Here is a 26,553-nt window from a genome sequence, read left to right on the forward strand (position 1 = left end):
CATGATAAACATCACATGCAATCAAATAGTGACATGATATGGCCTATATCATTTTGCTCCTTTGATCTCCATCTTCGGGGCACCATGATCATCTTTGTCACCGGCATGACACCATGATCTCCATCATCATGATCTCCATCATTGTGTCTTCATGAAGTTGTCACGCCAACGATTACTTCTACTTCTATGGCTAACGCGCTTAGCAATAAAGTAAAGTAACTTACATGGCGTTATTCAATGACACGCAGGTCATACAAAAAATAAAGACAACTCCTATGGCTCCTGCCGGTTGTCATACTCATCGACATGCAAGTCGTGATTCCTATTACAAGAATATGATCAATCTCATACATCACATATATCATTCATCACATCTTCTGGCCATATCACATCACATAGCACATGCTGCAAAAACAAGTTAGACGTCCTCTAATTGTTGTTGCAAGTTTTTTTCGTGGCTTGTATAGGTTTCTAGCAAGAACGTTTCTTACCTACGTAAAACCACAACGTGATATGCCAATTCCTATTTACCCTTCATAAGGACCCTTTTCATCGAATCCGTTCCGACTAAAGTGGGAGAGACAGACACCCGCCAGCCACCTTATGCAACTAGTGCATGTCAGTCGGTGGAACCTGTCTCACGTAAGCGTACGTGTAAGGTCGGTCCGGGCCGCTTCATCCCACAATGCCGCCGAAACAAGATAAGACTAGTAGCGCCAAGAAGAATTGGCAACATCTACGCCCACAACTGCTTTGTGTTCTACTCGTGCATAGAAACTACGCATAAACCTGGCTCTGATACCACTGTTGGGGAACGTAGCAGAAATTCAAAAAAATTCTACGCATCACCAAGATCAATCTATGGAGTAATCTAGCAACGAGGGGAAGGGGAGTGCATCTACATTCCCTTGTAGATCGCGATGCGGAAGCGTTGCAAGAACGCAGATGAGGGAGTCGTACTCGTAGCGATTCAGATCGCGGTTGATTCCGATCTAAGCGCCGAACCACGGCGCCTCCGCGTTCAACACACGTGCAGCCCGGTGACGTCTCCCACGCCTTGATCTAGCAAGGAGAGAGGGAGAGGTTGGGGAAGACTCCATCCAGCAGCAGCACGACGGCGTGGTGGTGATGGAGGAGTGTGGCAATCCCGCAGGGCTTCGCCAAGCACCGTGGGAGAGGAGGAGGAGGGAGAGGGGTATGGCTGCGCCGAAAGAGAGACGTTCTCATGTCTTGGGCAGCCCCAAACCTCAACTATATATAGGGGGGAGGGGCTGCGCCCCCTCTAGGGTTTCCACCCCCAAGGGCTGGCAGCCAGCCCTAGATCCCATCTAGGGGGGCGGCCAAGGGGAGGAGAGGGGGGCGCCCCACTAGATGGGCCCTAAGGCCCATCTGGACCTAGGGTTTGCCCCCTCCCACTCTCCCATGCGCCTTGGGCCTTGGTGGGGGGCGCACCAGCCCACCTGGGGCTGGTCCCCTCCCACACTTGGCCCACGCAGCCTTTTGGGGCTGGTGGCCCCACTTGGTGGACCCCCGGGACCCTCCCGGTGGTCCCCGTACATTACCTATATCACCCGAAACTTTTCCGGTGACCAAAACATGACTTCCCATATATAAATCTTTACCTCCGGACCATTCCGGAACTCCTCGTGACGTCCGGGATCTCATCCGAGACTCCGAACAACATTCGGTAACCACGTACAAACTTTCCCTATAACCCTAGCGTCATCGAACCTTAAGCGTGTAGACCCTACGGGTTCGGGAACCATGCAGACATGACCGAGACGTTCTCCGGTCAATAACCGAAAGCGGGATCTGGATACCCATGTTGGCTCCCACATGTTCCACGATGATCTCATCGGATGAACCACGATGTCGGGGATTCAATCAATCCCGTATACAATTCCCTTTGTCTATCGATATGTTACTTGCCCGAGATTCGATCGTCGGTATCCCTATACCTTGTTGAATCTCGTTACCGGCAAGTCTCTTTACTCGTTCCGTAACTCACATCATCCCGTGATCAACTCCTTGGTCACATTGTGCACATTATGATGATGTCCTACCGAGTGGGCCCAGAGATACCTCTCCGTTTACACGGAGTGACAAATCCCAGTCTCGATTCGTGCCAACCCAACAGACACTTTCGGAGATACCTGTAGTGCACCTTTATAGCCACCCAGTTACGTTGTGACGTTTGGTACACCCAAAGCATTCCTACGGTATCCGGGAGTTGCACAATCTCATGGTCTAAGGAAGTGATACTTGACATTAGAAAAGCTCTGAGCAAACGAACTACACGATCTTGTGCTAGGCTTAGGATTGGGTCTTGTCCATCACATCATTATCCTAATGATGTGATCCCGTTATCAACGACATCCAATGTCCATGGTTAGGAAACCGTAACCATCTATTGATCAACGAGCTAGTCTCCTAGAGGCTTACTAGGGACATGGTTGTCTATGTATCCGCACATGCATCTGAGTTTCCTATCAATACAATTTTAGCATGGATAATAAACGATTATCATGAACAAGGAAATATAATAATAACCTATTTATTATTGCCTCTAGGGGATATTTCCAACAGGATGAAATGATGATACCATGCCAACTTTCAACATTTTCAGAGTTCATTTGAAATGCTTTTCAATTTCAGGGTCTTATAGCTGAAAATAATCAGTAAATGCATGAAAAATAACAAATGAAGTCAGAAAGGGTTGAAAATTGATGATGTGGCTTTGAATGGTGTATTTTGAACATAGAAAAAGTCTGGAGTTCAAATAAGTTTAAAAAATGAAATCCCTTTGTAACAGACGAGTTTCCGTATAAACCCTGATACTTCGGAAGAGATTGTCCGTCTTGTACACGAAGTGCATCCAGTTTTTGCCGTAACCCTCTCTACTTTCTTGCACATGCTATGTGGATGAAATGAGGATACCCTGCCAACTTTCAACCTTTTCAGAGTTCATTTGAAATGCTTTTCAATTTCAGGGTCTTATAGCTCAAAATAATCAGTAATGCATGAAAAGTAACAAATGAAGTCAGAAATGGTTAAAAATTGATGATGTGGCTTTGAATGGTGCATTTTGAACACACAAAAAGTCAGGAGTTCAAATAAGTTTTAAAAAATGAAATCCCTTTGTAACAGATGAGTTTCCGTATGAAACCCTGATACTTTGAAAGAGATTGTCCGTTTTGTACACGAAGTGCATCCAATTTTTGCCGTAACCCTCTCAACTTTCTTGCACATGCTATGTGAATAAAATGATGATACCATGCCAACTTTCAACCTTTTCAGAGTTCATTTGAAATGCTTTTCAATTACAGGGTCTTATAGCTCAAAATAATGAGTAAATGCATGAAAAATAACAAATGAAGTCAGAAAGGGTTGAAAATTGATGATGTGGCTTTGAATGGTGAATTTTGAACATAGAAAAAGTCTGGAGTTCAAATAAGTTCAAAAAAATGAAATCGCTTTGTAACAGACGAGTTTCCGTTTGAAACCCTGATACTTCGAAAGAGATTGTCCGTTTTGTACATGAAGTGCATCCAGTTTTTGCCGTAACCCTCTCTACTTTCTAGCACATGCTATGTGGGTGAAATGATGATACCATGCCAACTTTCAACCATTTCAGAGTTTATTTGAAATGCTTTTCAATTTCAGGGTCTTATAGCTCACAAAAATCAGTAAATGCATGAAAATAACAAATGAAGTCAGAAATAGCTCACAAAGTATGTTCTGTTCAAAACATTATAAGCAAAAATAAAATAATATAAATAAGTAGAAACAAAATAAAATAAATAAATAGAAACAAAATAAACTTTAATAAATAAGTAGAAACAAAATAAAATAAATAAATAGAAACAAAATAAACTTTAATAAATAAGTACAAACAAAATAAAATAAAATAAAATAAAATAAGAAAACTTTAACAAAAGAAATAAAATAGCAACAGTAAAAAAGAAAACAAAAAACTGGGAAAAATAAAAAAAATGCCACCTACTGGGCCACCACGGCCTGAATACGACTAGGAACCCAGCTAGTTGGGCCAGGATTCAGGCCCGTAGAAGGCCCACAGGCATAGCAATGTGAGATTAGGCCCAAAGGCCTGCAATTCAGAGAAGTTCGAGAGAGATGGCAGGGCGGCGCTTATAAACAGGTGCGGCAGCTCCTCAGCTAGCGAGGTGGGACTAAACATCCCACTGTTGGGAAACGTAGTAATTTCAAAAAAAAATCCTACGCACACGCAAGATCATGGTGATGCATAGCAATGAAGAGGGGAGAGTGTCGTCTATGTACCCTCGTAGATAGTAAGCGAAAGCGTTAGCTCAACGCGGTTGATGTAGTCGTACGTCTTCATGATCCGACCGATCCAAGTACCGAACGGACGGCACCTCCGAGTTCTGCACACGTTCAACTCGATGACGTCCCGCGAGCTCCGATCCAGCAAAGCTTCGCCGGAGAGTTTCATCAGCACGACGGCGTGGTGAAGGTGATGATGATGCTACCGACGCAGGGCTTCGCCTAAGCACCGCCACAATATGATCGAGGTGGATTATGGTGGAGGGGGCACCGCACACGGCTGGGAGAGATCAACAGATCAATTTGTGTGTCTAGAGGTGCCCCCTGCCCCCGTATATAAAGGAGCAAGGGGGGAGGCCGGCCGGCCCCTGTAGGCGCTCCATGAGGAGGAGTCCTCCTCCTAGTAGGAGTAGGACTCCCCTCTTTCCTACTCCTACTAGGAGGGGGAAAGGAAGGGGGAAAGGGAGAAGGAAAGGGGGTGGCCGCCCCCCCTCTCCTAGTCCAATTCGGACCAGAGGGGGAGGGGCGCGCGGCCTGCCCTAGGCCAGCCCTCTCTCTCTCCACTAAGGCCCATAAGGCCCACTATTTCTCCCGGGGGGGTTCCGGTAACCCTCCGGCACTCCTGTTTTCTCCGAAACCACCCGGAACACTTCCGGTGTCCGAATATAGCCGTCCAATATATCGATCTTTACGTCTCGACTATTTCGAGACTCCTCGTCATGTCCGTGATCATATCTGGGGCTCCGAACTACCTTCGGTACATCAAAACACAAAAACTGATAATACCGATCGTCACCGAACTTTAAGCGTGCGGATCCTACGGGTTCGAGAACTATGTAGACATGACCGAGACACGTCTCCGGTCAATAACCAATAGCTGAACCTGGATGCTCATATTGGCTCCCACATATTCTACGAAGATCTTTATTGGTCAAACCGCATAACAACATACGTTGTTCCCTTTGTCATCGGTATGTTACTTGCCCGAGATTTGACTGTCGGTATCTCAATACCTAGTTCAATCTCATTACCGGCAAGTCTCTTTACTCGTTCCGTAATGCATCATCCCGCAACTAACTCATTAGTCACATTGCTTGCAAGGCTTATAGTGATGTGCATTACCGAGTGGGCCCAGAGATACCTCTCCGACAATCGGAGTAAAAAATCCTAATCTCGATACATGCCAACTCAACAAGTACCTTTGGAGACACCTGTAGAGCACCTTTATAATCACCCAGTTACGTTGTGATGTTTGGTAGCACACAAAGTGTTCCTCTGGTATTCGGGAGTTGCATAATCCCATAGTCATAGGAACATGTATAAGTCATGAAGAAAGCAATAGCAACAAACTAAACGATCAAGTGCTAAGCTAACGGAATGGGTCAAGTCAATCACATCATTCTCCTAATGATGTGATCTCGTTTATCAAATGACAACTCATGTCTATGGTTAGGAAACATAACCATCTTTGATCAACAAGTTAGTCTAGTAGAGGCATACTAGTGACACTATGTTTGTCTATGTATTCACACATATATTATGTTTCCGGTTAATACAATTCTAGCATGAATAATAAAAATTTATCATGATATGAGGAAATAAATAATAACTTTATTATTGCCTCTAGGGCATATTTCCTTCAGTCTCCCACTTGCACTAGAGTCAATAATCTAGATTACACAGTAATGATTCTAACACCCATGGAGTTTTGGTGCTGATCATGTTTTGCTCGTGGAAGAGGCTTAGTCAACGGGTCTGCAACATTTAGATCCGTATGTATCTTGCAAATCTCTATGTCTCCCACCTCGACTTGATCCCGGATGAAATTGAAGCGTCTCTTGATGTGCTTGGTTCTCTTGTGAAATCTGGATTCCTTTGCCAAGGCAATTGCACCAGTATTGTCACAAAAGGTTTTCATTGGTCCCGATGCACTAGGTATGACACTTAGATCGGATATGAACTCCTTCATCCAGACTCCTTCATTTGCTACTTCCGAAGCAGCTATGTACTCCGCTTCACACGTAGATCCCGCCATGACGCTTTGTTTAGAACTGCACCAACTGACAGCTCCACCGTTCAATGTAAACACGTATCCGGTTTGCGATTTAGAATCGTCCGGATCTGTGTCAAAGCTTGCATCGACGTAACCATTTATGACTAGCTCTTTGTCACCTCCATAAACGAGAAACATATCCTTAGTCCTTTACAGGTATTTCAGGATGTTCTTGACCGCTGTCTAGTGATCCACTCCTGGATTACTTTGGTACCTCCTTGCTAAGTTAATAGCAAGGCACACACCAGGTCTGGTACACAGCATTGCATACATGATAGAGCCTATGGCTGAAGCATAGGGAACATCTTTCATTTGCTATCTATCTTCTGTAGTGGTCGGGCATTGAGTCTGACTGAACTTCACACCTTGTAACACAGGCAAGAACCCTTTCTTTGCTTGATCCATTTTGAACTTTTTCAAAACTTTGTCAAGGTATGTGCTTTGTGAAAGTCCTATCAAGCGTCTTGATCTATCTCTATAGATCTTGATGCCCAATATGTAAGCAGCTTCACCGAGGTCTTTCATTGAAAAACTCTTATTCAAGTGTCCATTTATGCTATCCAGAAATTATATATCATTTCCAATCAGCAATATGTCATCCACATATAATATCAGAAATGCTACAGAGCTCCCACTCACTTTCTTGTAAATACAGGCTTCTCCAAAAGTCTGTATAAATCCATATGCTTTGATCACACCCTCAAAACGTTTATTCCAACTCCGAGAGGCTTGCACCAGTCCATAAATGGATCGCTGGAGCTTGCACACTTCGTTAGCTCCCTTTGGATCGACAAAACCTTCCGGTTGCATCATATACAACTCTTCTTCCAGAAATCCATTCAGGAATGCAGTTTTGACATCCATTTGCCAAATTTCATAATCATAAAATGTGGCAATTGCTAACATGATTCGGACAGACTTAAGCATCGCTACGGGTGAGAAAGTCTCATCGTAGTCAACCCCTTGAACTTGTCGAAAACCTTTTGCAACAAGTCGAGCTTTGTAGACACTAACATTACCGTCAACGTCAGTCTTCTTCTTGAAGATCCATTTATTCTCTATGGCTTGCCGATCATCGGGCAAGTCAACCAAAGTCCACACTTTGTTCTCATACATGGATCCCATCTCAGATTTCATGGCCTCAAGCTATTTTGTGGAATCTGGGCTCACCATCGCTTCTTCATAGTTCGTAGGTTCGCCTTGGTCAAGTAACATGACCTCCAGAATAGGATTACCGTACCACTCTGGTGCGGATCTTACTCTGGTTGACCTACGAGGTTTGGTAGTAACTTGATCTGAAGTTACATGATCATCATCATTAGCTTCCTCACTAATTGGTGTAGGTGTCACAGGAACCGGTTTCTGTGATGAACTACTTTCCAATAAGGGAGCAGGTACAATTACCTCATCAAGTTCTACTTTCCTCCCACTCACTTCTTTTGAGAGAAACTCCTTCTCTAGAAAGGATCCATTCTTAGCAACGAATGTCTTGCCTTCGGATCTGTGATAGAAGGTGTACCCAACAGTTTCCTTTGGGTATCCTATGAAGACACATTTCTCCGATTTGGGTTCGATCTTATCAGGTTGAAGCTTTTTCACATAAGCATCGCAGGCCCAAACTTTAAGAAACGACAACTTTGGTTTCTTGCCAAACCACAGTTCATAAGGCGTCGTCTCAACGGATTTTGATGGTGCCCTATTTAATATGAATGCAGCCGTCTCTAAAGCATAACCCCAAAATGATAGCGGTAAATCTGTAAGAGACATCATAGATCGCACCATATCTAGTAAAGTACGATTACGATGTTCGGACACACCATTACGTTGTGGTGTTCCGGGTGGCTTGAGTTGCGAAACTATTCCACATTGTTTCAAATGTAGACCAAACTCGTAACTCAAATATTCTCCTCCATGATCAGATTGTAGAAATTTTATTTTCTTGTTACGATGATTTTCCACTTCACTCTGAATAACGATGATTTTCAAATGTTTCAGACTTATGCTTTATTAAGTAGATATACCCATATCTGCTCAAATCATCTGTGAAGGTGAGAAAATATCGATACTCGCCGCGAGCCTCATTATTCATCGGACCACATACATTAGTATGTATGATTTCCAACAAATCTGTTGCTCGCTCCATTGTTCCGGATAACGGCGTTTTAGTCATCTTGCCCATGAGGCATGGTTCGCGAGTACCAAGTGATTCATAATCAAGTGATTCCAAAAGTCCATATATATGGAGTTTCTTCATGCGCTTTACACCAATATGACCCAAACGGCAGTGCCACAAATAAGTTGCACTATCATTATCAACTCTGCATCTTTTGGCTTCAACATTATGAATATGTGTATCACTACTATCGAGATTCAACACAAATAGACCACTCTTCAAGGGTGCATAACCATAAAAGATATTACTCGTATAAATAGAACAACCATTATTCTCAGATTTAAATGAATAACCGTCTCGCATCAAACAAGATCCAGATATAATGTTCATGCTTAACACTGGCACGAAATAACAATTATTTAGGTCTAAAACTAATCCCGAAGGTAGATGTAGAGGTAGCGTGCCGATGGCGATCACATCGACTTTGGAACCATTTCCCACGCGCATCGTCACCTCGTCCTTAGCCAGTCTTCGCTTAATCCATAGTCCCTGTTGTTTCGAGTTGCAAATATTAGCAACAGAACCAGTATCAAATACCCAGGTGCTACTGCGAGCTCTAGTAAGGTACACATCAATAACATGTATATCACATATACCTTTGTTCACCATGCCACCCTTCTTATCCGCCAAATACTTGGGGTAGTTCCACTTCCAGTGACCAGTCTATTTGCAGTAGAAGCACTCAGTCTCAGGCTTAGGTCCAGACTTGGGTTTCTTCTCTTGAGCAGCAACTTGTTTGCTGTTCTTCTTGAAGTTCCCCTTCTTCTTCCCTTGACCCTTTTTCTTGAAACTGGTGGTCTTGTTAACCATCAACACTTGATGCTCCTTCTTGATTTCTACCTTTGCAGCCTTTAGCATTGCGAAGAGCTCGAGAATTGCCTTATCCATCCCTTTCATATTATAGTTCATCATGAAGCTCTTGTAGCTTGGTGATAGTGATTGAAGAATTCTGTCAATGACACTATCATTCGGAAGATTAACTCCCAGTTGAATCAAGTGGTTGTTATACCCAGACATTTTGAGTATATGTTCACTGACAGAACTATTCTCCTCCATTTTGCAGCTGTAGGACTTATTGGAGACTTCATATCTCTCAATCCAGGCATTTGCTCAAAATATTAACTTCAACTCCTGGAACATCTCATATGCTCCATGATGTTCAAAACGTCGTTGAAGTCCCGGTTCTAAGTCGTAAAGCATGGCGCACTGAACTATCGAGTAGTCATCAGCTTTGCTCTGCCAGACGTTCTTAACGTCGTCAGTTGCATCTGCAATAGGCCTGGCACCCAGCGGTGCTTCCAGGACGTAATTCTTCTATGCAGCAATGAGGATAATCCTCAAGTTACGGACCCAGTCCATGTAATTGCTACCATCATCTTTCAACTTTGCTTTCTCAAGGAACGCATAAAAATTCAACGGAACAACAGCACGGGCCATCTATCTACAACAACATAGACAAGCAAAATACTATCAGGTACTAAGTTCATGATAAATTTAAGTTCAATTAATCATATTACTTAAGAACTCCCACTTAGATAGACATCTCTCGGATCATCTAAGGGATCACGTGATCCATCTCAACTAAACCATGACCGATCATCACGTGAAATGGAGTAGTTTTCAATGGTGAACATCACTATGTTGGTCATATCTACTATATGATTCACGCTCGACCTTTCGGTCTCAGTGTTCCGAGGCCATATCTGCATATGCTAGGCTCGTCAAGTTTAACCCGAGTATTCTGCGTGTGCAAACTGTCTTACACCCGTTGTAGATGAACGTTGAGCTTATCACACCCGATCATCACGTGGTGTCTCGGCACGACGAACTTTGGCAATGGTGCATACTCAGGGAGAACACTTTTACCTTGAAATTTAGTGAGAGATCATCTTATAATGCTACCGTCAAACAAAGCAGAATAAGATTCATAAAGGATAAACATCACATGCAATCAATATAAGTGATATGATATGGCCATCATCATCTTGTGCCTTTGATCTCCATCTCCAAAGCACCGTCATGATCATCATCGTCACCGGCGTGACACCTTGATCCCCATCGTAGCATCGTTGTCGTCTCGCCAACTATTGCTTCTACGACTATCGCTACCGCTTAGTGATAAAGTAAAGCAATTACAGGGCGATTGCATTGCATACAATAAAGCGACAACCATATGGCTCCTGCCAGTTGCCGATAACTTTGTTACAAAACATGATCATCTCATACAATAAAATATAGCATCATGTCTTGACCATATGACATCACAACATGCCCTGCAAAAACAAGTTAGACGTCCTCTACTTTGTTGTTGCAAGTTTTACGTGCCTGCTACGGGCTGAGCAAGAACCGTTCTTACCTACGCATCAAAACCACAACGATAGTTCGTCAAGTTAGTGTTGTTTTAACCTTCTCAAGGACCGGGCGTAGCCACACTCGGGTCAACTAAAGTTGGAGAAACTGACACCCGCCAGCTGTCGGTGTCAAAACCAGCGTATCTCGTAGTAGGGGTCCTAAGCTAGGCATCTTGGAGCGATGGTAACATGGACACAGGGTTTTACCCAGCTTCGGGCTCTCTTGAAGAGATCATACCCTACATGCTGCTTTTGATTGTTTTCATATGGGTGTAGTACAGAGTACATGTATCTACCACGAGATTGTAGTAATGAATATGAGATGCCTATTGACTAGCCTAGCCTCGGTTTATATATGCACCGTAGGCCTAGGGATTTAGGAGAGTCCTTGTCTTGGGCGCCAAGTCTTGTGGAATCTTCCTTGTATGCGGCAGGGGCTGTCCGAACTGGCCCATGAATGAGCCGCCATGGGGGTTCTCGGCCCGATCCAGCTGGTCGGGGGACGACGTGGTGGGTACCCCCTAGTCCAGGACACCGTCAGTAACCCTCTGAACCGGTCTTCAAGTTGGGGATGCTCCTTGATCGTTCCGAACTGTTCTTCATCTTCAGTCGTCGGTCTTGAAAACTGGTTCAACAAATCTTCTCATCTTTAATCTTGAGGATCGCCGAAGTGAATCCGAAGAGTTTACACATCGGGTATCCGAGGAGCCCCTTTAAGTCTTCGGCCTTTAACAATGCCTTATTATTTTTACGCCACACCTCGAGTTTGAAGTTGTTCCCATGCGGCGGTGTCCTCTTGCGTCCGAGCTCCAATGTCGGTCTGCATTCGAGGTATCTTTTGCAGCCGAGCACCAACGCCGGACCACTTTCGAGCTCCAACGTCGGAATGTATCCGAGATCCAACATCGGGCTGTATACGAAGAGTATTGTTACAGCCGAGCTCCAACATCGAACTGTATCCGAGCTCCAACGCCGTACTATGTCCAAGCTCCAACGTCGGACTGTATCCGAGCTCCAACGCCGGACTGTATCCAAGCTGCAACGCCGAACTATATCCGAGGTGTCATAAATCACCTTGGTTCAAATAAGTTGAAGGAGTTTAGCCAAGCTTAATGCCGGAAATGCCCTCTATGGAGCCAGCCACAGGCGCTCGAGCTTTATGCCAGACTGCTTCCGAGGTGGTGCACCACCCCGACTGCGGGCCGATTTTTTGTCAATATTTTCTGATTGGTGGAATTTATTCTCTGCCGAGATATCTAGCCAGTAGCCCTCAAGGTGTGTATCGGTCTAAAACCCGAGATGCACCTGAAGGATGACATAAGACCGCTGATCCCAATAGCCCCTGAGACTCAGGTTGATTCGCAAAATCGGCCTGAGGATCAACTCCTAGCTCGGCAGAATACTTCAGGACACAAAAAAGCGGTGTGCAAAGTCCTCGAGACTCAGGTTGGGTGCGGCTGACCAACCTGGGGATCATAATCTCCTCGAAAACTATATTGCACTTTAAATTTTCTGTATTGGATTGTCAATGCAGTAGCCCCCGAGACACTGGTCGGGTGGCAATACCAGATCAGGGGATCGATTTGCCCCTTTAATATTAGTAAATGATAAGCCCGAAGCCCAGTAGCCCCCGAGCCTTAATGCGGGCACGGGTGGCCGAATTAAGGATCGATGTCCATAGTAAAATCACAAATTATGTGTAATGATTCTATGTATCCAAGTACTCTACATCATTAATGCTTGAATCCGCATTGTACAAAACTTTGTTGACCGACCATCGGCTTCAACCTCTTTGGCCAGTAGCCGAGGAGTGTTTTCCTACTTTATAAAGCCGTTATAAGGGCAAAGACTTATGGAAAACAAGGCAATCCGGCCATACGGTTTTATAAACAAAGGTACACGAAGAGATATGTTATATTACGTTTTAACGTAAGAAACATCTTCCAAAGAAAATAGTCCCGCTATCGGTTCCTTTCTTGGGTCGTCATGCTTATCATGATCATGAAACCTCACCTCCCATCAATGTGGGAGGAAAATATTGAGGATTTACTTTGGGGAAAGTTCCCGAACTTTATGGTATTAATGAACCAAAATTTTCACTTCCGTCGTTGCCGACCAATGTGGTCCTTTAAGATTGCTAGCTTTCGGCTTCACCCAGTCTGAGGTACTAACTTGGATGACCCGGTAGTAACAATCACAGAGGTGCTCCCTTTACCACCTAGCCGAACAATCGGGAACGTAGGGGTAAGCACAGGAGCCAGGCAACCCAGCTTGGCCAAAATCTTAAGTCAAATTGATGCATATTTATGGCTTTATATAACGATAATTATGGAAGGCAACGCTTGTATAATGAATACAAACGCTGATGATATATACTTATTTTGACTCCATTGCGACCGCTTATCAGTTGAAAGTGGCCCATCGTCGGCTTCTACCCCTTTGTAGATACTACGCAGGGTGTTTCCACAATAACAAGACAACCCTTAGCCGACGTCTCGGTGCCCGAAGGCGGTTGTGTTAGCGGAAACGAGGCAATCAGATATCCGGGCTTTATAACTTTCACTTAGTCATAGGAGCTTTAAACTGGGGAAGCTAGCTACGAGCCCCCGGTTAGTGTTCGGCGACAGCTGAGGTCAAGCCGTAAACACTTCGACCAATGTTATGAACGGCCCATCATTTAACACAGTCATTGGATCGCTGACCAGTTCGCGCTTATTGTGTCAGTCAGTTGTCGGCTTTCTCCACTGAGGTGCTTAACCATGCGAGCTGGAAGCACAATCGCAGTGGTTCTCCCATTGCACACCTAGCCGAACAAGCGGAACGTAGGAGGCAAGCACAGGAGCCGGGCAACCCAGCTATTGACCGAAGACACAATTCGAAACCGATGCATATATAGAAATATCCGAGAATGTTTTTGCCGAATCTCTAAAGGTGTCCGGCGTTGCACTACGAGACTTATGCTGCAAACACACAAATAGTTCAAAAGTGCCATAAGCTTGGAAAACCAAAAAACATCAGTAAAAACTTGACGTCCGAACAAGATCAAGTGTTCGGTGCCAATTCGAAAATTGGAAAAAAAATGGTGCTTCTGTCGTGCTTTAGCATGACACATCCGATCTCAAGACTTCACGCGGGTCGGCCTACGGCTTCAAGCTCCTTATCCCAAAGGCAGAGTACATCTCCGAAGCCAGTTTAGCGAACTACACTCGAGCGGCTTTTAGAGAGAAGACAGGCTATCCAGCTATTGACCATATACTCGAGTCGAAAAAGGAGCGGTATAAAAAGACTTTGCAACGACCAAGAAGAAAACACATTTACTATAAAACAGCTCATATAAATTTAAGAGCCCCCAAGTGACTTGGGTAAAAGAATTTTATGTATAACGATTGTATGTACCGAAGTACTTATATCATATATGTGTTCACCCGAACTTCAAACGCGTCTTAACCGACCTTCGGCTTCTCTCTCTTCGGTAAAGGGCCGAAAAGTGTTATGTACTCCACCTGTTGAGAATATCGACGGTGTTTCCGATAACCAGGCAATCATGCCATAAGGCTGTAACTGACAGAGCGCGCTCAGGGAACTGATGCTATATTACTGACGAAGTGTAAGAAGCATCTTCGAAGAAAATAGTACCTCCACCGATACCTTTCTTCGGTTTCTCATTGTTACTATGAGACTTGTGCAATAGATTTTTTGTACTCATGAGTTCCGTTGTGTGCCGACCATAATTGGAAACAATAAGAGCGCTAGCTTTCGGCTTCACCCAGTCTGAGGTCCGAGCTCGGATGACCCGATCATGACAATCGCAGAGGTGCTCCCTTTACTCCCTAGCCGAACAATCAGGAACGTAGGGGTAAACACAGGAGCAAGGCAACCCAGCTTGCGGAACACTTAAGTCAATATGGTGCATATTGTGGCGTAATACACGAACAAGGAACGAAGCCATACAAGTATAATCATATGCAAGAGGAAAAGCTTCATAAAGGAAGCCCCCAAGTAAACGGGGTATTTGAATTTGTGTGTCACAAACAAAGTTATGACAAGGAATTTTTTCATAAACAACTTTTTTGCCAAAAAAGTATAATGCTTGGTCGAACCGAACAAAATTTAAAACTGAAAGTTTTTGAGCATGAAAGCGACTTAGCTGGTTAATGTGCTCGGTGTTGATGATATGGTCTGGACTTATGGCCGCACGAAGACATAGTCCTCGGCCTGGCCGAGGTCCCAGCCCCCAAGCCGGTTCCGAAGCGTCCGAGAAAAGAGCTCGACTTGACGAAGCGGCGACATAGCGCGGTTGACGTGTTGAGGAGAAGCCCCCGCTCCAGCCAAGCTGACGAAGCTGGTCGGCTGATGATGCCGGAGTCCCCGGAGTAGGTTAATGAAGTGATGACGAAGCCCTCGGTCCAACCGAGGTGGCAGCGCTGCCCAATTCGGATCATTGACCACAATTTGATCGATGCAGGAAGGATGATGATGCCGGCCCATAGAGTTGACCGCGTGACGTAGTCAAAGTTGATTACTCCCTGATGGGTGCATCCCATGGAGCCAAGTCCCTGTTAGGGTGCTGCTTCCACTCTAACTCTTCGGCTGGATCGCCTGTTGGTCGGATTGAGTCCGGACCCGATGTATCGCCAAGCAGCGGACGTGAACATAGGCCATACTGCAATGTGTGCGGAGAAAATAACACTGGCCGAAGCAATAATTCCCCAGAAAAATATTATGCATTAAAAATAATTTGCAGAGGTAGCACCTGGCAGTAACATGAGTGGCGGGCCAAATCAAAGACAGACGAAAACGAAGTCTGATGAAAAGTTGTCCGGCCGTAGACACAGAAGTGTTCGGATCACAGGTGGGAAACGACAAAGCCGTCCGCGGATGATCTCCATGTACGAGATAGCTGAGTTGACTAATCAAACCTCGGGAGAAGTGCTTCCAATTAGTACTACTAGTGGTAGCACTATATGTTAATCTCAGCGGCCATCACGTGAGACGCCAATAGCTTCAAACTCCAGGTTACTTTGACATGCAACACACGCGCCTAGTAGAAACAGTAGTATTAGCAGCTTTTGAGAAAATCCATTAGATTCTCAAAAGGTCTATTGGATCTGCCCAAATTTGACTCGATGACGCCTGCTGCCCGTGCTCGGCCTGCTGCCATTATACGCACGTACTCGCGCATGAGTCCTCGGTCAGGCCGTATGCTGATCCCAACTGCCGCTGTCACATCCCTAGTTCTGGTATGACCTAGACTAGCTAGTCATGTGTGCATCATGTTTAAATTTCAATGAATTTGAAATGGGGACATGTGAAAGCCTTAGAAATCATTTCTGAAAATGTCCAAGATAAAAATTGCTTCAAATAGGTCCAAGAAAATGTTCATGTTTCTCTCTGAAAATATTGGCCAAAGATAAAATCCAAACCAATATTTTTAGGAGCTCATAAATTTTTATCTTGGTCATTTTCAGAAATGATTTCTGAGGCTTTCACATGTCCCCATTTCAAATTCATTGAAATTTAAACATGATGCACACATGACTAGCTACAGCCCGGTTTACCGGAGTCCTGCTAGCCCAGTTACAACTGCTCCGGAAAACTTAGACTGGCCGGCATGTGTCCTTCTTCGATCCTGTGTCTGTCCCTTCAGGGAAATGTCACGCAGTGTCTTTCGGAGTCCTGTTAGCCTGCTACAGCCCGGATTCCCGGAGTCCTGCTAGCCCAATTGCTACAACCCAAATTCACTCGCTGATGACCGACACGTTCGTTGCTGGGTCATGTATGCCTGTCCCCGTAAGTTAGCGCCACTTTGGGTTCACGACTAGTCATGTCGGCCCAGGTTCTCTGTCATATGGATGCTAGCGACACTATCATATACGTGAGCCAAAAGGCGCAAACGGTCCCGGGCCAGGTAAGGTGGCACCCGTGGGAATACCGTGCGTGAGGCCGCAAAGTGATATGATGTGTTACATGCTAGATCGGTGTGACTTAGGATCGGGCTCCTGACAGTTTTGGTATCAGAGCCTGACTGCCTGTAGGATTACCAAGCCAAACTGGTCGAAGTCAAGTCTAGAAATGCTTTAGTTATATAAGGGAATTGTTTGTGGGAAGGGACGTAAGGCTCTTTTTACTCCTTTACCTTATGCCCTTCTGATCTGAGTCATCCTCTTCTTTCCTATGTGGGTTAAGGACTAGGATCTCATCTCTCTATCAGGTTCACGTGTTACTAATCCGTAGAATCTTAGGATTGTTGGTTCCAGGCCTTAGTTCAGTTTCTACTACTTTTAGTATGTTGTCAGTTGAACCAGAACCTTGATATGATGTTGTTAAGTGACTATGCAAATCCTTGTGAATGTCTCAAATCTTTTTTGAGCATTTACAGCCGTTATGCTGTCCGAGTCATCCCAGGTTTCTAAATAGTCTGATGCATTTGCAAATCCCTTCTTTCCGTTTCTGATGTCCTTGTGGCCCAGGTTAAGCACACTAAATTATTTGTTGAGGTACTCCATTGCCTTGACATATATGTTGGAGCTAGTATTATGACCCTAGGCATCCTAGAGAACCACTCAGTAATCTAGCAATGCTTTGTATCTCAGTGTGATGATTCTGGCCATTATTCTTGAAAGCATCCCGTGATGCCATTTAGTTAGTAGGCATTCCATTCCTGGGTTCTTGAACCCGAGATTCACTCTACTCATTCATGTTGGTAGTGTTTGCTAGTTCCTTTATGATATTAGTAACCTTGCGATAGTCCTCAAGGTCCGTGGTATTTCCTTCTTCCAAATACCATGAACTTCTTATGGCAGAAGTTCTTTGAACCAAAAGATCACAACAAGAGTGCTCTCGATGAGTTCTCCATTCTATATTGTGACTCTGCCAGTCCTACCTCTCTGCATGGGTTATCCGGAAGAAACCTGTTGAACTTGGTTCGACATACTAATCTATGCATCCACAACTCAGAAAGTTACATGTTCCTTGAGTAGACCCTCCTTGGCTGTATTCCGACCCTAGTCTATCAATTGATAGTCAGGAATAGTTGTGCATTCGTGTTCATCGATGCCTATTATTCTTGTGGTCTGTCAAGCCATTCTATTCCGGAATGACTAGGAGAAACAAACTCCAGTACCTCGTCCATTTCTAGGATTGGGTCAAAGTAGTTGTATTCCGCAGATCAAAATGCCAATCCAGCTTTTGCTCTGTTCTACCTTGGAGTGTTACCATCTTTATGTCAAGAATGTCATGAGAATTGCACCACCTCTTATGAATTCTTGACGTGGTGATACTTCTCGCCATCATTATTCATTCCTCGATTCCGTGTTGTCGCAACCAGAATGCCGACAAGTGAATCGTGACGTGTGAAATCAATACTCCTAGCAACCTCGTTGCTTGGTAGTAAATAGACAATAATTTCATTCTTAGTGTGTTGATTATTGAATCATCATTCTAAGATAGATTGTGCTACCCAGTCCATTTCCCTGGTGCACTCTTCGATCAAGGAGTCAGGATTGTGTCAAATCCCTTACTCATGTGATCATATCGTCTTGCCCTGAAAAGCAAGATTGTTCTCAAGCATACACTACTGGAATCAGCTTCTTTGCCGTCCGCCATGGCGGACCGCAAAGGCATGGTTCACAGACGGCAAACCTCTTTGCCGTCCGCTAGCGGACGGCAAAATGTCCGGATGAACACATGCCAGCAAAGGCCTTCTTTGCCGTCCGCTTCATAGAAACGGACGGCAAAGGATTGTGTCGCTCGCCGTTGGTGGCCAACAGACGGCAAAGATCATGGACGGCAGTGAGGTGGGTGAGAGCCGTTAGGGGTTAACGGCGTGCTTTGCCGTCAGCCAGCGGACGGCAAAGAGGCTAAGGTCTTTGTCGTCCGCTGGCAGACGACAAAGTGCTCAAACATGCCAGTCCCAGGAAGCACAGGTAGCTGCCATGTGGCTTGTTTGCCGTCAGCAAGCTGACGGCAAAGAGCCTGTACAACCCTGTTTTTAATTTAATTCATTCAATTTGAGAGCAATTCACAAATATACACAACAATTCACATATATACACAACAAGCTTATCCAACACACAAGTTTCATCATATATACAAACACAACCAACACATATATAGTTCCATCCTTACATATTACAAAAGTTTCACATTGTTCATCCAACACCGTTATCCATCCATCCATATAACAAGTTCCAACCATGCAAGTTCATTGATACAAAATAAAAATAAAAATGGAAAAGAAGCACTCCATCCATGCAAGCTTCCGTGAATTAAATCAAATCTGCAAAACGATAAACAAGATGTTAGAAAAAAGAAGAAGAAAATGAAGAAGAAGAAGAAGAAGAAGAAGAAGACTACAAGAAGTAAGCATACTTAAGTAAAATGGAGCTAACCTAGAAGAAAATGAAGAAGAAGAAGAAGAAGAAGACTAGAAGAAGACTAGAAGAATAAGAAGAAGAAGAAGAAGAAGAAGAAGAAGAAGACTATAATTAAGCTTATTACGTAAACTTGGTCATTTTGTGCTAACATAAGTAATTTTGGAGTTAACCTATAGGAAACTAAGCATATTAGAGATAACTTAGCATATTAGAGCCAACTTAGGTAAAATGGAGCCAACCTAGCTAATTATGCCATCTTTGAGTGAACTAAGCATATTAGAGCTAACTTATAGCTAACTTATGTCATTTTGGAGAAGAAGAAGAAGAAGACTATAAGCTTATTATGTAAACTTGGTCATTTTGTGCTAACATAAGTAATTTTGGAGCTAACCTATAGGAAACTAAGCATAGTAGAGATAACTTAGCATATTAGAGCTAACTTAGGTAAAATGAAGCCAACCTAGCTAATTATGCCATCTTTAAGTGAACTAAGCATATTAGAGCTAACTTAGAGCTAACTTATGTCATTTTGGAGAAGAAGAAGAAGAAGAAGTAGAAGAAGAAGAAGAAGAAGAAGAAGAAGAAGAAGAAAGAAGAAGACTATAAGCTTATTATGTAACCTTGGTCATTTTGTGCTAACATAAGTAATTTTGGAGCTAACCTATAGGAAAGTAAGCATATTAGAGCTAACTTATGTCATTTTGGAGAAGAAGAAGAAGAAGAAGACTATAAGCTTATTATGTAAACTTGGTCATTTTGTGCTAACATAAGTAATTTTGGAGCTAACCTATAGGAAACTAAGCATAGTAGAGATAACTTAGCATATTAGAGCTAACATAGGTAACTAAGCATATTAGAGCTAACATAGGTAACTAAGCATATCGGAGGAAACAAAGCTAAGTATATATAGATCATTTTGGAGATCAAACATACCTGACATAGTTTTAGTTCTCATTGTTCTTCTCCTTCTCCTTCCTCAGCCTGATGCGCCAAGAGCGGCGAGGTGGTGGAGGCAGTGGGATGTAGTCTTCTACCATAATTGGCGTGGTCATGTCGCCCAGCTATGGGATCGCCGACACCACCACCGGCGCGAGGTCATTGTCAGGCACCACCACCATCGCGAGGCCATCTTCAGGCAGGACAGACACGACCATCGCTAGGTCATCCTCAGTGTAAGTGCATCTAGTGCCACCCCTAGTTGGTTTTGGAGTATTAACGACAAACCTGGTTGAGGGACTAATGTGTTTGTGAGAATTGCAGGATAACACAGGTAGTAGTCCCTCATTGATTCGGTTTACCTACCGGAGATGACCCCTAAAAATGTATGAAGACATTGAAGACGATGGTGGTATGTGAAGATATTCACATTGAAGACTATGACAAGAGAAGGCATTGCGTGAAGACTAAGGAGCGCGAAGACCTAGTTGTTTCGTTGTTTCCTTTTCTTCTTTGTTGAGTCGTAGGAACCACCGTACTGTTAAGTGGGGTCCCAGTGAACAAAGTCAGAGTGACTGAAGTGATGCTCAACCAAAATCCTATGTCTTTGAGTGAAGACAATGAGAGCAAATCTTATCCAGAGCTGGATGAGTCAGCTTTACTTGTAGCCCAAGTCAAGCTGCCGCGTGTGTTTGAAATCTGACCGTTGGAACACGTGTAAGTTCCTTAGTGACCCAGGGTCATTTTGGACAAATCAGGTCGGGTTGCCTAGTGGCTATAAATAGCCCACCCCCTACACCATAAATTGGTGGCTGCTCAGAGTTAGTGCACGGCTTTTGTCGTTTGAGAGCAACCCACCTCCGAAGCTTTTGAGAGAGAGAAATCCTTGCGAGGATAAAGCCCAAACACCCAGAGCCAAAGAGTGTTAGGCATCACTGAAGCCTTTCTATCCGCGTGACCTGAAGACTTGTTACACTTGAGGACTGTGAATCCTCCAGCCGGTTAGGCGTCGCGTTCTGAGCATCCAAGAGTCATTGTGGATCGCCGGTGAACGAAGTCTGTGAAGGTTTGGAAGTCTACCTTGAAGACTTACCAGAGTAATTGGGCGAGGACTGGGTGTCCTTAGCTCAAGGGGAATAAGGTGAAGATGCGGTCTTCTGAGTTAAATCTCAGCCTCCCTAACCAGACATACAGTTGTCACAGCAACTGGAACTGGTCCAACAAATCCTGTGTCCTCAACAAGTGACTGGTTCTATCCTCTCCCTCTCTTTACTTACAGTTTGTCTTCGTGAAGTCATTGCTTGTTTGCTTTACCTATTAGTCTTCACTGTGTGACTTCTATCGTTGTTTGGCTTCATACCATCTTCCATCCTGATCCGTACTACCTAGCTGCTATTAGTCTTCGCACTTTCACTTCATTGAATACTTGACTATGGCTTGCCTAGTGTAGTCTACCTTCCGCTGCATATCAATAGGTTCATTTCTATTGTTTGTCTTTGAAACTCTCATGTTTTTAAGACTTTCATTAAAATCGCCTATTCACCCCCCTCTAGTCAATAACTAGCACTTTCAATTGGTATCAGAGCAGGGTACTCCCTTGTTCTGTGTGATTCGGTTTAACCACCTGAAGTTTTAGCTATGTCGACTGCAGGGATAATCAAAGTCTCCGCTGCTTGCCCCGTCTTCGATGGAACTGAATATCCCTACTCGAAGAATAAGATGCACATGCATCTTGAAGCCATTGATGTCGACCTCTGGTATGTTGTCAAGAATGGCGTTCCCAAGACTGGTGAAGGTGTCACCCCTGCTGATGTCAAGAAGTTCATTCAACTGGATTCTACTGCCAAGAACATCATCTGTGGTCATCTGACCAAAGGACGGTATGGCCGTGTGAGTGCTCTGGAAACGTCGAAGCTAGTCTGGGACTGGCTCTCCAAGGTCAACGAAGGCGTCTCAACCCAGAGAGATCAAAGGATCAGTGTTCTTCGCAACCTCTTCAACCGCTTCAAGAGAAACGACAATGAGAATGTCCAGCTCACGTTTGATCGCCTCACTGACATCACAAATGAGCTTCGTGATCTCAGCGCCACTGAGATTACCAAGCATGAAATCGTCAAGACACTACTGAGATCACTTGACAGCTCGTTCGACACCCTTGCCCTCATGATACAAGAACGCCCTGACTTCAAGACACTCGATCCGTCTGATATACTTGAGAGGCTCAACACACATGAGTTCCAGCTATCTGAGAAAAGAGATATCTATGGTCCCAACTATGGCTGAACTCGTGCTTTGAAGGCAAAAGTTGTTTCCTCATCTGAAGAAGAATCTGACTGCAGTTCTGATGATCCTGAAGACATTGGAAAGGAACTTGCTATGCTTGTGAAGAAGTTCCAGAAGTTCACTAAGAAGAAGGGCTTCAGAAAGTCTTCACGATCCAGCTCAAGAAATGATGAAGCTTTCACTCATGACTACAAGAAGAGAACATGTCACAAGTGCAAGAAACCTGGACACTACATCTCTGAGTGTCCGCAGTGGGACAATGAGAACAAGAAGAAGAAGAAGAAGAAGAAGAAGAAGAAGAAGAAGAGCAAGGAATATGATTCTGATGACAAGAAGAAGAAGAAGAAATCCTCAAAGTCTTCTTCCAAGTCCTCATCCAAGTCTTCATCTCATAAGAAGAGCTCATCTGGCAAGGCTCGTGCTTTTGTCGGCAAGGAGATGGATTCAGAGGAGGAGTCTGCTTCTGAGGAGGCAGAGGTGGAGTCTGAGGAGGAGTCCGACCCTGGCGTTGCAAGTCTGGCTCTAGCTACAGCCTACGTTGCCAAGTCCATCTTCAACGCTGAAGACAATGGCTCCGTCACCAACGCTGAAGCTAATGATAAGGACGACTCTGCTCCCACCTACTGCTTCATGGCACGTGGTGCCAAGGTAAAATCACGCGATGCTTACTTTCAAACATCTAGTGAAGATGACTCTGATTGTGAATCCAAACCCAGCTACAAAACACTTGCTAAAATTGCAACTGAACAACAGAAAGCTATGGAACATACTCAAAAACTGTTAGATAAAAGCGATGACCTGTTGGACGCTGAAATGACCCGTTCTCAGTCCTTAATTGAAGACATAAAAAATCTTCATGTTAAGTACCAGGAACTTGAAAGTCGTCATGAAACGCTCTCAACAACTCATGAAAAGCTCTACTATGATAATCTTCAAAGGAAGCAAGAGCTTGAGAAATTGAGAGCGACTCATGAAGATCTTCAAAAAGAGAATGAGTCACTTCGCGCTCAACAGATCAGTTCCGCTCAGGAAGGATTTGAACCACCATGTCTAAAATGCCTTGAGCGTGATAACGCTACTTCTGTTGCTGAATGTTCTACTGCTGCTACTGTTGCAATATCTTCAACTGCTGATGTGGTAACTAACCCCTCTGCTGAGGATACCACTACTATTGCTGATGAAAATGCTAGGTTGAAGACATTGCTTGAAACAGGGATGTACAAAAGTCTCAAAGGGCATCAGACACTGTGCGATGTCCTCAAAAAGCAGATTCTGAACCGAAACCCTAGGAAAGAGGGTGTTGGGTTTGAGAGGAAAATGAATGTTGATGGCTCCTACTAGAAGCCTGAGTAGTACCCCAAAACCACATGGGTTGCTGCAAAGGGACCTTCAGTGGATCCATCCACCTTATCTGGCTTCACCTGTGCTAAACCTATTATCATTGATGAATCCTTTGATGCAAACTATAAACTGTTTAAGAATCAGAATGGTGAAGTGTTTGCCAGGTATATTGGTACTAACTGCAGGAATGGGCTACCTATGAAGAAGATCTGGGTTCCCAAAAGTTGTATTGAGAATCTTCCTGTGAATGTCATCATGACACCACCTGGGAAGAAGACAAATACCAGACCAAAGGCTTCATATGGCCCAAAGGCTTCATACACACAGAGGACTCACCTGAGTCACCCTAACGCCAATGTTTTGCAGGGAAACCATACTCAGACTTATGAATATGAGCGTGTTTCTTCAAACCGCTATGTTCATAAGACTAAGAACTTTTCAGCTTATTCATATGAGTATCATTCATCTCCTGCAAGGCTATTTTCTAGGGCTCCAAAGCCGAAGTTCTCAGATGCTGCACTTAGCCTCATTGCTTCTAAGCCACCCCTGAAGATGTGGGTGGTTAAGAAGAATTAACTTTCTTTTGCAGGGAAAGGTCTCCAGCCGGAAATCAAAGGCGTCTGATGCTATTGCTGGGGACCTAAAACATCTTGTAGGGCGCAAGATCAAATGCCCAAATGGTCTCACTATGTATTTTGTTCCTGAATCGTTTGCCAATCATCCTATCAGTCCTAATCTTGATCTGAGCTTTGATAATCCTCTTGCCCGTCAAATGTTTATGCTTCACAATACTCTTGGTGAAGCCTATCCCCCTAACTGTACTGTAGGGTATGACACCTCATGCTTCAGAATGGATTATGGACAGCGGATGCACTAATCATATGACTGGTGATCGAAGTCTTCTCATGGACTCAACCTTACGTCCATCTGACAAGAGTCGCATCACATTTGCTGACACTGGTAAAAGCAAGGTATTGGGTCTAGGTAGAGTTGCAATCTCAAAGGATCAGCACATGGATAAAGTGATGCTTGTTGAATCCCTTGGTTTCAACTTAATGTCTGTCTCAATGCTTTGTGACTTGAACATGATTGTGATATTTGGAAAATATCGTTGCCTTGTACTTATGGAATCTGACAAGTCTCTAGTCTTTGAATGGTACCGGAAAGATGATCTATACATGGTAGATTTCTCAACAGGGCCACAGCTTGTCGTATGCCTTCTTGCAAAAGCTTCAGAGTGCTGGCTCTGGCATCGGAGGCTAGGACATGCTGGCATGAGGAACTTACACACTCTCGCAAAGAAGAAGCATGTCATAGGCATCAAGGGCGTCAAGTTCAATAAGGATCACTTGTGCGGTGCCTGCGAAGCTAGAAAGATGACTAGGGCCAAGCATCCCTCGAAGACAATCATGACGACATCTCAACCCTTCGAGCTGCTTCACATGGACTTATTTTGGCCCTACTCACTACTCTACTCTCACTACAACTGCTTGTCTCTATGGCTTCGTCATTGTTGATGATTATTCAAGATATACATGGGTTCACATAATTCTCTACAAGACTGAAGTGCAGGATGTCTTCGGACGCTTCGCCAACCGTGCCATGAACAACTATGGCGTCAAGATCAAGCATATCAGGAGTGACAACGGCACAGAGTTCAAAAACACCGGCCTCGATCTGTACTTGGATACATTAGGCATCACTCATGAGTTGTCAGCTCCGTACACCCCTCAGCAGAATGGCATCGTGGAGCGCAAGAACAAAACACTCATTGAGATGGCTCGGACGATGCTTGATGAATACAAGACACCCAGAAAGTTCTGGCCTGAAGCTATTGATACTGCATGCCATGTCATCAACCGTGTTTATCTTCACAAGCTTCTGAAGAAAACATCCTATGAACTCCTCACTGGTAAGAAGCCAAATGTCAGTTACTTCAGAGTATTTGGTGCTAGGTGCTGGATCAAGGATCCACATCACACTTCAAAATTTGCACCGAAAGCACATGAAGGTTTTATGCTCGGTTACGGAAAGGACTCGCACTCCTACAGAGTCTTCAACCTCTTTCTCTATAAAGTGGTTGAAACTGTGGACGTGCGGTTCGATGAGACTAACAGCTCGCAAAGAGAGCACCTGCCAAATGTGCTAGATGAAGTTCCACCCAGTGAATCCATCAAGCTAATGGGAACTGGAGAAATCATACCGTCTGAAGCTCAGCCTGAAGAGGAACTTATCATTTCTGCACCTAATCAACCTGAAGACAATGCTCAGCCCGAAGAAAATCCTCCCAACGTTGACAATGATCAGCAAGAGCAAAATCTTCATCCAGTTCATCCTCGTGTTGCAAATGAAGTACAGATTGAGAAGATAATTGATAGCATCAATGCGCCTGGTCCACTCACTCGTTCAAGAGCAACACAACTAGCAAATTTCTGTGGGCACTTTGCTTTTGTCTCAATATCTGAACCTAAGAAAGTTGCTGAAGCCTTCATGGAACCTGAATGGATTCAAGCTATGCAAGAAGAGCTTCAACAGTTCAAGCTGAACAATGTCTGGGAACTTGTCAAGCGTCCTGACCCCCGCAAGCACAACATAATAGGCACAAAATGGATATATCGCAACAAACAAGATGAGCACGGTCAAGTTGTCAGAAACAAAGCTCATCTCGTTGCTCAAGGATACACTCAAATTGAAGGGATTGACTTCGATGAAACATTTGCTCCTGTGGCTAGGCTTGAA

Source organism: Aegilops tauschii, chromosome 5 (genome assembly GCF_002575655.3).
Source record: "Aegilops tauschii subsp. strangulata cultivar AL8/78 chromosome 5, Aet v6.0, whole genome shotgun sequence".
In the NCBI taxonomy this organism is placed as follows: Eukaryota; Viridiplantae; Streptophyta; class Magnoliopsida; order Poales; family Poaceae; genus Aegilops; species Aegilops tauschii.